At 47.4% G+C, this 12,835-nt stretch overlaps 1 protein-coding gene across 1 annotated transcript in view; it reads right to left on the bottom strand.

Annotated features, from left to right (window-relative positions):
• The window catches only part of LOC101120341 (acid-sensing ion channel 2), a 296,516-nt gene that overhangs the window by 55,101 nt on the left and 228,580 nt on the right, over positions 1-12,835 (bottom strand). The window lies entirely within an intron of this gene.

Genomic DNA, 12,835 nt, shown 5'->3' with positions numbered 1-12,835 from the left:
AGGAGGGCATGGCAACCCACTCCAGTATTCTTGCCTGGAGAATCCCATGGACACAGAAGCCTGGCGGGCTACAGTCCGTGGGGTCACAAAGAGTTGAACATCACCAAGCACACAGGGTGTGTGTGTCAGGAGGACAGGTAGAGAATCTGGGGCCCAAAGAGGTATAGCAACCAGCTCATGGCTATCTAGAGAGCAAATGCAGTCAGGATTATAACCAGGGCCTCTGTCCTCCATTCTGGGGCTGTATTTGCTGCTTCCTCTCTCCCTGCAAGGCAGCAGGCAGGGAGCTCAGCTTTCATTCCTGCTCTGTGATGACACATGCATCTCCCCGCTGGGAAGAGGGTGAATAATACAGTCTGCTGCTAGAACACACGTGGGAAAGCAGTGCCACAGTGAATGCAGTCCTGGGCAGGCCCCTTGTGCTGCCTAGACGCAGAGCAAGGACAGTACCATCCTGTGTCTTTTGACTGTTGCCATGGTGTGTGGACAAAATGGGGGTATGTTTCCTTGGAAAATTTCAACAGTGACTCATCCTCATTTTTACTAGGACCAACTGAAGAAATGAGTAAGCCTTGGGGACTGGCCATAGTAATAGAGATGTTTGCTAGCCATCAGGAAATGGGTTGCTCTCATTAAGTGACTTCTTAAAAGCTTGTAAAATAAAGCAACATCGATCACATTCAAAGAGAAATTGGCATCAGAAGATGTGGAGCTCTGAAATGGATTCTTCTTAATTGAGGGTCTCTGTTCCTTTTGGTTACAGGGAATTCTGCCTACACAAGTGGTCAGAAGGCCTGGCTCCTCGGCCAGCCTGTGAGCTCAGAGCAGGGTTAGGGGGAAAGGGTGCAGGCTTTGGAAGCTGAAAGGTCTGGGTTTGGCATCTTAGTAGTGAGATGCATTTTCCACTACTCTTTCTACTATTAAGCCTCAGTTTCCCTATCTATAAGATGGGCACAGGGAAGCCCATTGCAAGGTGGCTGTGATGAGGCAACCTGGGTAAAGTAGCTGAGCCGCAGTGGGCACTCACGACCAGCATCACACCCGTGGTCCTGAGAGTCTAAGGACAAAGAAAGATGGTGTCCATGAGGGCTCTTGAGAGTCTTGGACTGCAAGGAGATCCAACCCGTCCATCCTAAAGGAGATCAGTCCTGAATGTTCATTGGAAGGACTGATGTTGAAGCTGAAGCTCCAATACTTTGGCCACCTGATGCGAAGGGCCGACTCATTGGAAAAGACCCTGATGGTGGGAAAGATTGAAGGTGGGAGGAGAAGGGGGCGACAGAGGATGAGATGGCTGGATGGCATCACCGACTCAATGGACATGAGTTTGAGTAAGCTCTGGGGAGTTGGTGATGGACAGGGAGGCCTGTCCAGCACTAGCGTGCTGCAGTCCATGGGGTCGCAGGGAGTCAGACACAACTGAGAGACTGAACTGAACAGATGAGGGCATCTCCATTGAATGAACTGGGATGGAAGGCTGCCACTGATGTTAACGAGGGCTCACGACAGGAGAAGATGCTCATGGGAAAGGGAGCTTAAGGACAAAAGGAGAGAATGAGACTCAAGTTCAATGAATAACGTGGACTAGAGATGATTGTCAGAACTTGCCCCACTCAGAGCCCTACTGAGAGGGCCCAGTCACCATGGACCTGGGGCGAGTGGAGGTTATGAGGAGGTAAAACCATGCGCAAATGTGTACGTTGGGTTAGGAAGGCTGCCAGTCGGGAGAGGACAGAGAGAGGGAGAGTATCCTGTGCGGCCTCTGAAAGGAGAGAGAGAGAGAGAGTGACAGGGAGGGAGGAAGAGCGGGCAGAGGAGGAAGAGGAAGGAGGAGGAGGAGGAGGAAGGAGGAGGAGGAAGGGGACTGGGAGGCAGAGAAAGGGCGAGAGGATGAGATGAAGCAAAAGCCACGCGCAGATGGAGTACGACGGGGCAGCTCCTTGGCTCCGGCTTTCCGACGCCATGAACTGTGTGCTCTGGTCTCTCCATAAGCCCCTCTGCAGGCTTCAAGGACCATGGCCTATTTCAGGCATTATCCTCTGAAGGTGATCTGCTCCTTGCGACCCCGAACAACCAGCAAGGCACACAGAGGACAAATGGCAAGGAAAGATACCCAAAGCATAACCAAGCCTTCCTTTAAGTGGGGGTTCTATGGGTTCTTTTTTTCCCCATCTTTCTGTTTTCCCCCAAAGCTTCTTCACTGAGTGTATGTGAAAACCTTGCTGGCCCGTAGAACCCCTGCCATCGTATTCTTTTTGGAGCCACTGTACCTGTGCTGAATTCATGTCTGCATGGCCCCTTCCCAGCAGGCCTTCTAGTAATTTCCATTTCCTGAGCTGACTTTCTTTTCCCTCCACCTGGGACTTCTCACAACACCTGCTCAGAGGGAGGCCGTGTTTCCTGTCTGGGTTCCTCTCCGAGTTCCTGTTCTCCTGGATAGAATAAAAGCAGAGCACCCTAGGGTAACTGAAGGCCAAGTTTCTGAATGGTTTGAGTTCTTGGTTTTGGTGTTAAGCTGGTCCTGATTCCAGGTTGTACTCCTTGCTGGCCGCATGTCCTTGGCAAGTTTCTTAACTTCTCTGTGCTCCAGTTTGATTTTATGTAAAATGGTTTCCAATCTTTTATACCTTATTAAATTTGAGATGCACACCCGGGATCGAGGGTAGGATTCTGAAAGCATCTAGAAAGATTTTGGTCTCAAGAAGTACCAGTTCTGTTTCCTTGACTTTTATTTTTGGCCATGCCTTGAGGCAGGCGGGGATCTTAGTTCCCAGACCAGGGATCGAACCAGTGTCCCCGAAAGTGGAAGTGCAGTCTCAACTACTGGACTGCCAGGGAGGTCTCCTGATACCTTGAAAATCATTTCTGCAAAGTGATGTTTCCCACGCTGTCTTGTCTGCTCTGAAAGGCGGGGAGGCCCTGCCTGTGTGCTTCCTCATTGAGCTTCTACATGCAGCTAGGTTCAGCCGCCTTTCCTTCCGTCTGCCATCACCAAGCACCAGTGTGTCCCCAGAATCCTTTCCCTTGGGCTCACAGAAGCACCTGCCCCAGCAGTGGGCCCGGGGCTTGACTTCAGGAGCATCCTGACCGCCCTGGGCAGAGCATCCCTGACCTTGGCTGAGTCTGCTCACTCCTGCTGCTGCTGGCTGACTGCCTCCTGGCCTTTTCTTGGAGGTTTGGGTGGCTGAGTTCAGCTCAATTCAATACACATTGATGGAGGCCTTATTATGTACTGAGCACTGGGGAACACACACAGGAATGTCTCAGTCCCAGAGACAGGCAAGTGCCAAGGAAAAGAAAGACCTGGAAGTATATATGTTACCTGTTGCCTGTAGGGTGAGGCAGGGAGGTGGTGTCAAGAGGAGGGATGAAAACTGAGAGTGGGGACAGCCCTGTGATACATGGTTGAGGCAAGGGAGAGAAAAATATACTTTTAGGAGTTATGGAATCATTAACTATAGCTATCAATCTAATCCAACTTAATCAGCACAATCCAATCTAATTCAATCTCATCCAACCCACTGGGCTAATTAAACCTGTCTTACGTGGATGGAGGATGGGCATGGTGCCAAGCACTACACTCTTCAATCTTAGGGAACGGTGCACTCTGGCTCCAGACCTGGGTAGGGTGGGACACTATTTTTTTTATATATATATAACTAGACACAAATCTTTACAAATTTGCTTTTCCTAGAAGGGGAAACTTCCAAGCTGTTGGTCTTTCCCTATGGCCTCTGCATGTGCCGGGAGCAGAAGCGGGGTCTGGTGGAGGCTGTCCTCTGGGGAAGGTGTGGCAGGGCCAGCCCGGAGAGGAAGCGGTCCTTGGCTGGCGGGAACAGAAGCCGCACTCCTGGTAGGCGAGCCTGTCTGTTTGATACCGGGTTCAAACCATAAAACAGATCTATAAGCAGCTGCATTACAAATGCCTTTAAACAACTGGGCTTCCCCGGGGGTGGTGCTGTTTAGTCACTAAGTCTAGCTGGTAAAGAATCCGCCTGTCCGTGCAGGAGACACAGATTTGATCTCTGATCTGGGATGATTCCACACGCCAAGGAGCAACTAAGCTCGTGTGCCGCAACTACTGAGCTTGTGCTCTAGTGCCCAGGAGCCGCAGCTCCTGAGCCCACAAGCCCACGAGCCCATGAGCCTGTGCTCCACCACATGAGAAGCCACCACAATAAGAAGCCTGAGCATCATGACTACAAGAGCAGCCCGAGGTCGCCACAACTGGAGGAAAGCCCACACCGCAATGAGGACCCAGCAGAGCCAAAGACAAATAATATTACTTTTGAAAACATGGACAATTAACCCATGAATACACAAGAGCATCTTTATTATAAATAGTCCAGGGATCCAGAAAAAGTGGAAAGTCTTGCACTCTCAATTTTGTTCTGAGCAGCTGTCAGTATTTTTTAAATCCTCCAGAATTCTTCTGTGTGTTACCATGCATACACGTGCATTTATAAATATACAGTTTAGTCTAGTGTGGGGGTATTTTTAATATAAATGAGACCACACCGCCTGTGCCATTCCGTCTTTTTTTCCCCACTTATCAATATGTCTCGGAAAATTTCCCCAAGGGACCTCCATTTTAACTGTTGCAGGGAATTGGGGGGAAATACATAAGCATTTGTCCTCCTTAATTTTATCATCCTTTCATTGATGAACATTTAGGTTGTTTCTAAATTTTTGATCTCACAAACAAACAGTGCTGCAGAAAAGATCTTAATTCTTGCTAGTTGGGATACATGTGGACATACTTCTTTAGGGCAGATTCCAAGAAGGAAAACTGCTCCACTGAAGAGGCGGTGTGCTTTTTTATTTGAATGGATGCTGTCAAGTCCCACTCAGCTCCCAAGCCCAAAGGCCCTACCAGTTTATCCTCCCCTCGACAGCTGACTGTCTGCATTCCTCACCAGGCGTGCGTGCTTAGTCAGTTCAGTTGTGTCCGACTCCTTGTGATGCCATGGACTGCAGCCCACCAGGTTCCTCTGTCCATGGGGATTCTCCAGACAAGGATACTGGAGTGGGTTGCATTGCCCTCCTCCCGAGACCTCCCAGATCCAGGGATCAAACTTGTGTGTCTTATGTCTCCTGAACTGGCAGGCGGGTTCTTTACCTACTATCACCACCTGGGAAGCCTGCACTCTTCATAGACATGGTGTCTTTTCTGGGGTCCTGTTCCCCTTCTGCTTCTTCCTTTCAGTCTTCTTGGCTCTCCTAGAGACCTTGGTCATATACTATCTTCCTGTCCTTGTCACTTAATTGTGTCAAAGGACAGGAAGTGCTATCTGAAAACATAAAACAGGACCTCCTGCTGGCCCAGTGGGTAAGACTCAGCACTTTCATTGCAGGGGACATGGGTTTGATCCCTGGTCAAGGAACTAAGATCCTACATGCTGCATGGTGTGACCATAAAACCAAGCCAAAAAAACCCAGAAAGCAAGTAAACCAAGGAGTGATGAGTCTCATTGAGGACTGATGATTTTTTTTTTTTTTTGGTTGTTGTTGTTCCATGATAGGATATGCTGCAAGATTTAAAGCAATTCATTAACCAATACTGATTCACTCTGCAATTGATTAATTAATTAATTGATTGACAGCATTACAGTCTGTGCTATATGCTCAGAGGTGTTGCCTTCAGACAGCATCTGCTCCTCGATGGAGCAAGACATGCAGATAACTTGGATTCCTTAGATAACTAATATTTGTATTAATAGCCAGTTGGCTGTTGTTAGGGGCTTCCCCAGTGGTGGTAGCAAATCCGTCTGTAATGCAGGAGATGCAGGAGATATAGGTTCGATCCCTGGGTCAGGAAGATCCCAGGGAGGAGGAAATGGCAACCCATTCTGGTATTTTTGCCTGAAAAATTCCATGGATAGAAGAGCCTGGTGGGCTACCATCTATGGCGTCACAAAGAGTAGGACACGACTGAGCATGCACACAGGCACGTGGTCTTTGTTAAAATTTTTAAATGTAAAAAGGAGAGAGATCTCAGTCGGTGAGAAACCAGAGATGCTTTACCTTGAGAGCTAACAGATTAACATCAAGATGTACTTGCTCACAGGGAATGATTACAGGGACTGTTCGGCCCATTTGTCACAACATAAACAATAGGGACTTCTCCATCCCTGGAGGGCAACAGTTGTTTTCAAGCGGGAAGGAGGAGGAGAGAAATAGGAAAGAGATGTCTTTTCCAGATTCCCTTGCCCTTGCCCTTGCCAATGCAGTCTGACCGTCAGCGGAACTATTCACATTCATGCATTCATTCTGGTTGATATTTCTAGAAAAAATTATCTGTGACTATCTAGCCTTCCCCATTGGCAAGAAAAAGCTTTCGGCCTGCGTAAGGAGGTGTCCTCTACAGAATTTTTCCCCCCTTAATAAAAAAACAACAACCGTCAGAAACCAAGGCCACTGTGTACAGAGTTCAGTTGCTGCTCATGAATCAAAAGAGAACGTGGTCCTGGGTAGCAGGACCCAATCAAAGAATGTTCTGATGGATTAACTTGTCTCTTGAGTAAGATAAAGTAGGTGAGTCAACAGACAGTAGATCTTTCCTCGGCTGGGTCTGAGGAGGAAATAAGCCATGAAGAGATAAGCAATTGGCTTCTGATGTCAGAATCAGTGAAGAGAGGATCCAGAAGCTAGTTCTGCCCGAAAAGATGCTGATGAGAGGGGGTACCATTAAGTTCTGGACTTTGGACCCAGACTGAAGTTGCCAGGTCTGTACCATTTTTGGTTCATCCTTTTTCCCCATGCATGCATGCATGCTAAGTCACTTCAGTCGTGTCTGATTCTCTGCGACCCCATAGACTGCACTTCTGCATCCAAGTTAAATAGGCAGTGACAATATACAGCCTTGACGTACTCCTTTCCCAATCTGGAACCAGTCTGTTGTTCCATGTTCAGTTCTAATTGTTGCTTCTTGACCTGCATACAGATTTCTCTTGAAGAATTTTCCAGTTTGCTGTTACCCACACAGTCAAAGGCTTTGGCATAGTCAATAAAGCAGAGGTAGGTGTTTTTCTGAAACTCTCTTGCTTTTTTGATGATCCAGCAGATGTTGGCAGTTTGATCTCTGATTCCTCTGCCTTTTTTAAGTCCAGCTTGAACATCTGGAAGTTTATGGTTCACATATTGATGGAGTCTGGCTTGGAGAATTTTGAGCATTACTTTGCTAGTGTGTGAAATGAATGCAATTGTGCGGTAGTTTGAGCATTCTTTGGCATTGCCCTTCTTTGGGATTGGAATGAAAACTGACCTTTTCCAGTCCTGTGGCCACCGCTGAGTTTTCCAAATTTGCTGGCATCTTAAGTGTAGCACTTTCACAGCATCATCTTTCAGAATCTGAAATAGCCCAACTGGAATTCCGTCACCTCCACTAGCTTTGCTTGTAGTGATGCTTCCTAAGGCCCACTTGACTTCACATTCCAGGATGTCTGGCTCGAGATGAGTGATCACACCATCGTGATTATCTGGGTTGTGAAGATCTTTTTTGTACAGTTCTTCTGTGTATTCTTGCCACCTCTTCTTAACATCTTCTGCTTCTGTTAGGTCCATACCATTTCTGTCCTTTATCATGCCCATCTTTGCATGAAATGTCCCCTTGGTATCTCTAATTTTCTTGAAGAGACCTCTAGTCTCTACCATTCTATTGTTTTCCTCTATTTCTTTGCATTGATCATGGAGGAAGGCTTTCTTATCTCTCCTTGCTCTTCTTTGGAACTCTGCATTCACATGGGTATATCTTTCCTTTTCTCTTTTGCCTTTTACTTCTCTTCTTTTCACAGCTATTTATAAGGCCTTCTCAGGCAACCATTTTGCCTTTTTGCATTTCTTTTTCTTAGGGATGGTCTTGACCATTGCCTCCTGTACAATGTCATGAACCTCCGTCTATAGTTCTTCAGGTACTCTGTCTATCAGATCTAATCCCTTGAATCTATTTCTCACTTCCACTGTATAATCATAAGGGATTTGATTTAGGTCATACCTGAATGTTCTAGTGGTTTCCCCTACTTTCTTCAATTTAAGTCTGAATTTGGCAGTAAGGAGTTCATGATCTGAGCCACAGTCAGCTCCCAGTCTTGTTTTTACTGACTGTATAGCATTTCTCCATCTTTGGCTGCAAAGAATATAATCAATCTGATTTTGGTATTGACCATCTGGTGATGTCTATGTGTAGAGTCTTCTCTTGTGTTGTTGGAAGAGGGTGTTTGCTATGGACCATGGAACAACAGACTGGTTCCAAATTGGTAAAGGAGTACGTCAAGGCTGTATATTGTCACTCTGCCTATTTAACTTAGATGCAGAGTACATCATGTGAAATGCCCAGCTGGATAAAGCACAAGCTGGAATCAAGATTGCTGGGAAAAATATCAATAACCTCAGATATGCTGATGACACCACCCTTACAGCAGAAAGTAAAGAAGAACTAAAGAGCCTCTTGATGAAAGTGAAAGAGGAGAGTGAAACAGTTGGCTTAAAACTCAACATTCAGAAAACTAAGATCTTGGCATCTGGTCCCATCACTTCATGGCAAATAGATAGGGAAACAATGGAAACAGTGGCAAACTTTATCTTTTTAGGCTCCAAAATCACTGCAGATGGTGACTTCAGCCATGAAATTAAAAGACACTTCTCCTTGGAAGAAAAGCTATGACTAATCTAGACAGCATAATAAAAAGCAGAGACATTACTTTGCCAACAAAGTTCCATCTAGTCAAAGCTATGCTTTTTCCAGTGGTCATGTATAGGTGTGAGAGTTGCACTATGAAGAAAGCTGAGTGCTGAAGAATTGATGCTTTTGAACTGTAGTGTTGGAGAAGACTCTTGAGAATCCCTTGGACTGCAAGGAGATCCAACCAGTCCAGCCTAAAGGAAATCAATGCTGAATATTCATTGGAAGGACTGATGCTGAAGCTGAAGCTCCAATACTTTGGCCACCTGATGGGAAGAACTGACTCATTAGGAAAGACTCTGATGCTGGGAAAGATTGAAGGCAGGAGGAGAAGGGGATGACAGAGGATGAGATGGTTGGATGGTATCAGTGACTCTATGGACATGAGTTCGAGCAAGCTGCAGGAGCTGGTGATGGACAGGGAGGCCTGGCGTGCTGCAGTCCATGGGGTCGCAAAGAGTCAGACAAGACTGAGCCACTGAACTGAACTGATACAGCTCTTAATCTGTGATTGACAGATTGTCTGCCTCTACTGCTAGACTGTAAGCTCTGAGAAGAACCAGGTCAGCCCTGTTCATCACTGTATCCTCCTTACGCCTAAACCCAGTGCCTGGCACGTATCAGATGCTCAATAAATGAATGAGTCAGCAGGAAATGATCAAGGAATGGGGCAGGAAGGCTCACGGTCTGTGTGAGGGCAACACGTGGATCAGAGGGGGCTACTGTAGGGGGTACAGCCACTGGAAAAAGTGATAGCGGGAGCCAGGATGTGGAATTTGGACTTTATTTTCTAGGTTGGGAAAGACACTGATGGGTATCAAGAGGGGTAGTGAGATGATAAAGTAGGTCCTTTTCTCTCCCTTTTATGCATTCATTGAGTCATTCATTCCACTCAATTCATTATCAAGCATCCTCTACATGCAAGGCACTATTAAATGCCGAGGAACGAAGAGCAGAAATAAGAGAGTCATATCCTCAAAGAGCTCACAATCTGGTAGGGAGATGGATAAGTAAACACATGATTATCATGTGCAAATTTTATGCTAGAGATTCACACGGAATATTCCAGGGTGGCCTTCTGGAGGAGGGAACATTGGAGCTGAATCTCGAAGGACACATACAAATTAGGTAAAGAAAGGGTAGGAAAGGGGTTGCTGGCAGGGATCGAGAGAAGTGAGCATGTGATGCTTGAAAATAACTGCACGCAGTTCAGGAGATTTAGTACTTTGGGTGGGAGGCCAGGGGAGCAGAGAGAGGCACTGCTGAAATGTAGGCAGGGGACAGAGCAGAAAGGGCATGAAGAGGTTCCTGGACTTCATTCTCAAGGAAGTGAGGGAGGGAGATGACCAGATGCATATTTTAGGAAAATCATGTTGATGGAGAGAGTGGATGGAGAAGGGCAAGGTGGGCAGCAGGACGGCTAGCCAGGCAGCTAGTTCTTATAATGAAGGACCGAATTAAAGTGAGTCTGGGGCGGGCGATAGTGATAGCTGGTGTGTATTGAGCGCTTGCTGGGTGCCAGAACTGTTCTGTGTGCATGCATTAACTCAGTCCCTTTTTTTTTTTTTTTCCACCATGCTGTGTAGCATGTTGGAACTTAGATCCCTGACCAGGGATTGAACCCTGGTCCCTTGCATTGTAAGATCAGAGTCTTAACCATTGGACTGCCAGGGAAGTCCCTCACTTAGACTTCTAGCTACCCTCTGGGATAGAAACCGCCATAATTCGATTTTACAGATGAGGAAATGAGGCACAGGGTCACCATCTAGGGAATGCGTATTTGTACTCAGGCCATTTAGAGGGTTGGGGGACCATCAGGGAGCAGCAGTTTTGCGGTAGAGGTATGAGGCAGGAGAAGAGGGTTCAGTTTAGACTGTTGATTTGAGATGCCCAAGGGACTCTGAGGGGAGGCATAGGACAGCACCTGAAGTACTGGGTCGGGGGCTCAGGAAAGAGATCTGGGCTGGAGACAGTGATCTGAAAGTCATGGTAAAGGGCAAGGAGACTGCAGAATGAGACAAGCTGCAACCAGCATCCTGGGGCGTCCATCGTCTCAGGAGCGACCAGAGAAAGAACTGCTTATGAAAGCAGCTCAGGAGGAGCAGGCAGGAGGTGAGAAGGAAACCCAGGCCAGAGTGGAGAGAAGGGGGTCTCAGGGAGGGCGTGGCCAACAGCCCGCCTGCCACTGGGGAACCAGGCGGGATTCAGTGAGGAGTGTCCTCACCATCCAAGATTGGGTTTGGCCACAAAGATTTCATGCGCGACCTTGATGAAGAGTTTCTGTGGGATGCTAGAGGTGAGCTGGGAATTGAAAGGAAGGTGAAGAAGTAGAGAGAAACAAGTTTAGAGAGACTTTGGAGACTCTCTTAGGAAGACAAGGAGCAGAAGAGGCTGCAAGGCAGAGGGGAGGCAGATGGAGTGATTTTATCTCTTTCTAAGACTTGAGCATATTTTATGAGAACTCACTTTGGGATTTCCCCCAACAGAGCTGTTGCACATTGGCTCATCCTAGCCAAGCAACACTTCTTTTAAGGACCCTTCTGCCTCCTCCACCTCCGCTGTGGCCTCCACTCTGACAAAAACAAACTCTCATCGTGTAGAAAAAAAAAGGTGGAAACCTGACTCTTGGCAAAACCATCTGGGGCTCTGAAGACATTTCTCCCTTCGAGATGGAGTGGCAATAAGTGGGCAAGTCGCTAAGCTAGTGGATGCTTAATTGATTCTTATTTTCATCTATTTATGGGAAACACTATTCCCTGTTGATCACGGAGGGGTGGCCACACAGCAATCTATCCTGCCTTCTGGTGCCTCCCTGGCGCTTTCTGGAGCAGAACTTTATGATACTCTGTTTGTGAGGCTCCAACTTCGACAGTTTGCAAGTTGCTGAAGGCATGTGGAACAAATTCTCTCCCCTGCCTTGAAAAACACAAGTAGGCAAGCCTCCATTTCTAATGGGGCCCGTGAAGCATATTAAGGACCGCGGATGCAGCTGTCAGATTGACAAACGAGTCTCTTTGTTTGAAAGGCACTTAGGAAGTTGTATTTAGAAGCTTGAGAGGAGCTGTCAACAGCAACTGGGGGGCCCACCCCAGATAACATCTGGGCCTTTTTAATTTGGGGTAGATTGAGAGTAATGTTTTGAGTCGTGAGCCACGATGGGATTCCATCCAAATGTTGGTGATGTGGCCAGTCTACGCCGAAGGCAAAGGCTTAGGCTTCTGTAGGAACCAACTGTGCCCACACAGCCTGCCAATGACCTAACTGGGGCCTGCAGGACCCCAGTGTTTGTGTCTGCCCCGTGTGAGAGGCTGGCGGGAAGCTGCTTGATCCAGGGTGTGGTGTGACAGTGGGTGTTCTCTGGGAGTGTGGATGGAGCCCAAGTGGGAAACCAACACACAATCCAGGTTGTGGACTTGAAACTGTTCTTCTTTCCAGGGGCTCCACACTGGTTAGTAGAAGGAATTCCTGGTGAGAACGGGGTATATCTGGGCAGCGATTTTCAACTCTGGCTCCCCAAGGCATTTCTTTCCTTTTAAAATATTCCTTTCTTCCTTTGGCTGTGCCAGATCTTAATCACGGCACGCGGGATCTCCCATCTTCATTGCAGCATGTGGAATCTGCAGCTGTGGCATGTGGGATCTAGTTCCCTTGACCAGGGATCGAACCCAGGCCCCCTGCACTGGGAGCAGGGAGTCTTAGCCACTGGACCACCAGGGCAGTCCCTCCCCCAGGACATTTCTGAAACCCTCGAATGTAAACCCAGGGCCCTGTTTCCCCTAAAACTTTTGGAACAATGAGGCTGGTGGCCAACTGCCTGCCCAGTCTCCAGATTTATTCTCAGTCCCCCCAAGAAGCATGGGCATGGTTGAATAAAGATTTGAAGGACACATTGGACAAACATTTAGAAAAACAAGACTCGCCACCAGGATCTTTGAGGAGGAAGTTTGAGGCTTTGAGGAGGAAGTTTGAGATGAAAATTTTCTGATATAGACTCATGACTGGAAGTCCTGTCAGGATTCGCAATCGTCTTCACTTAGGGGCCAAGAGTCTGACTGGTGGTGTCAATGTGAAGACAGTTCATTTGTGCTCTTACCACACCAATGTCCCAGCTTTGCACTTTCACATATATTCACTCACTCATTTAATTCTCCCCAT

This window comes from Ovis aries, chromosome 11 (genome assembly GCF_016772045.2).
Source record: "Ovis aries strain OAR_USU_Benz2616 breed Rambouillet chromosome 11, ARS-UI_Ramb_v3.0, whole genome shotgun sequence".
Classification (NCBI taxonomy): Eukaryota; Metazoa; Chordata; class Mammalia; order Artiodactyla; family Bovidae; genus Ovis; species Ovis aries.
The sequence above is the reverse complement of the archived record's forward strand: the minus strand, read 5'-3'. Positions and strand labels throughout refer to the sequence as shown.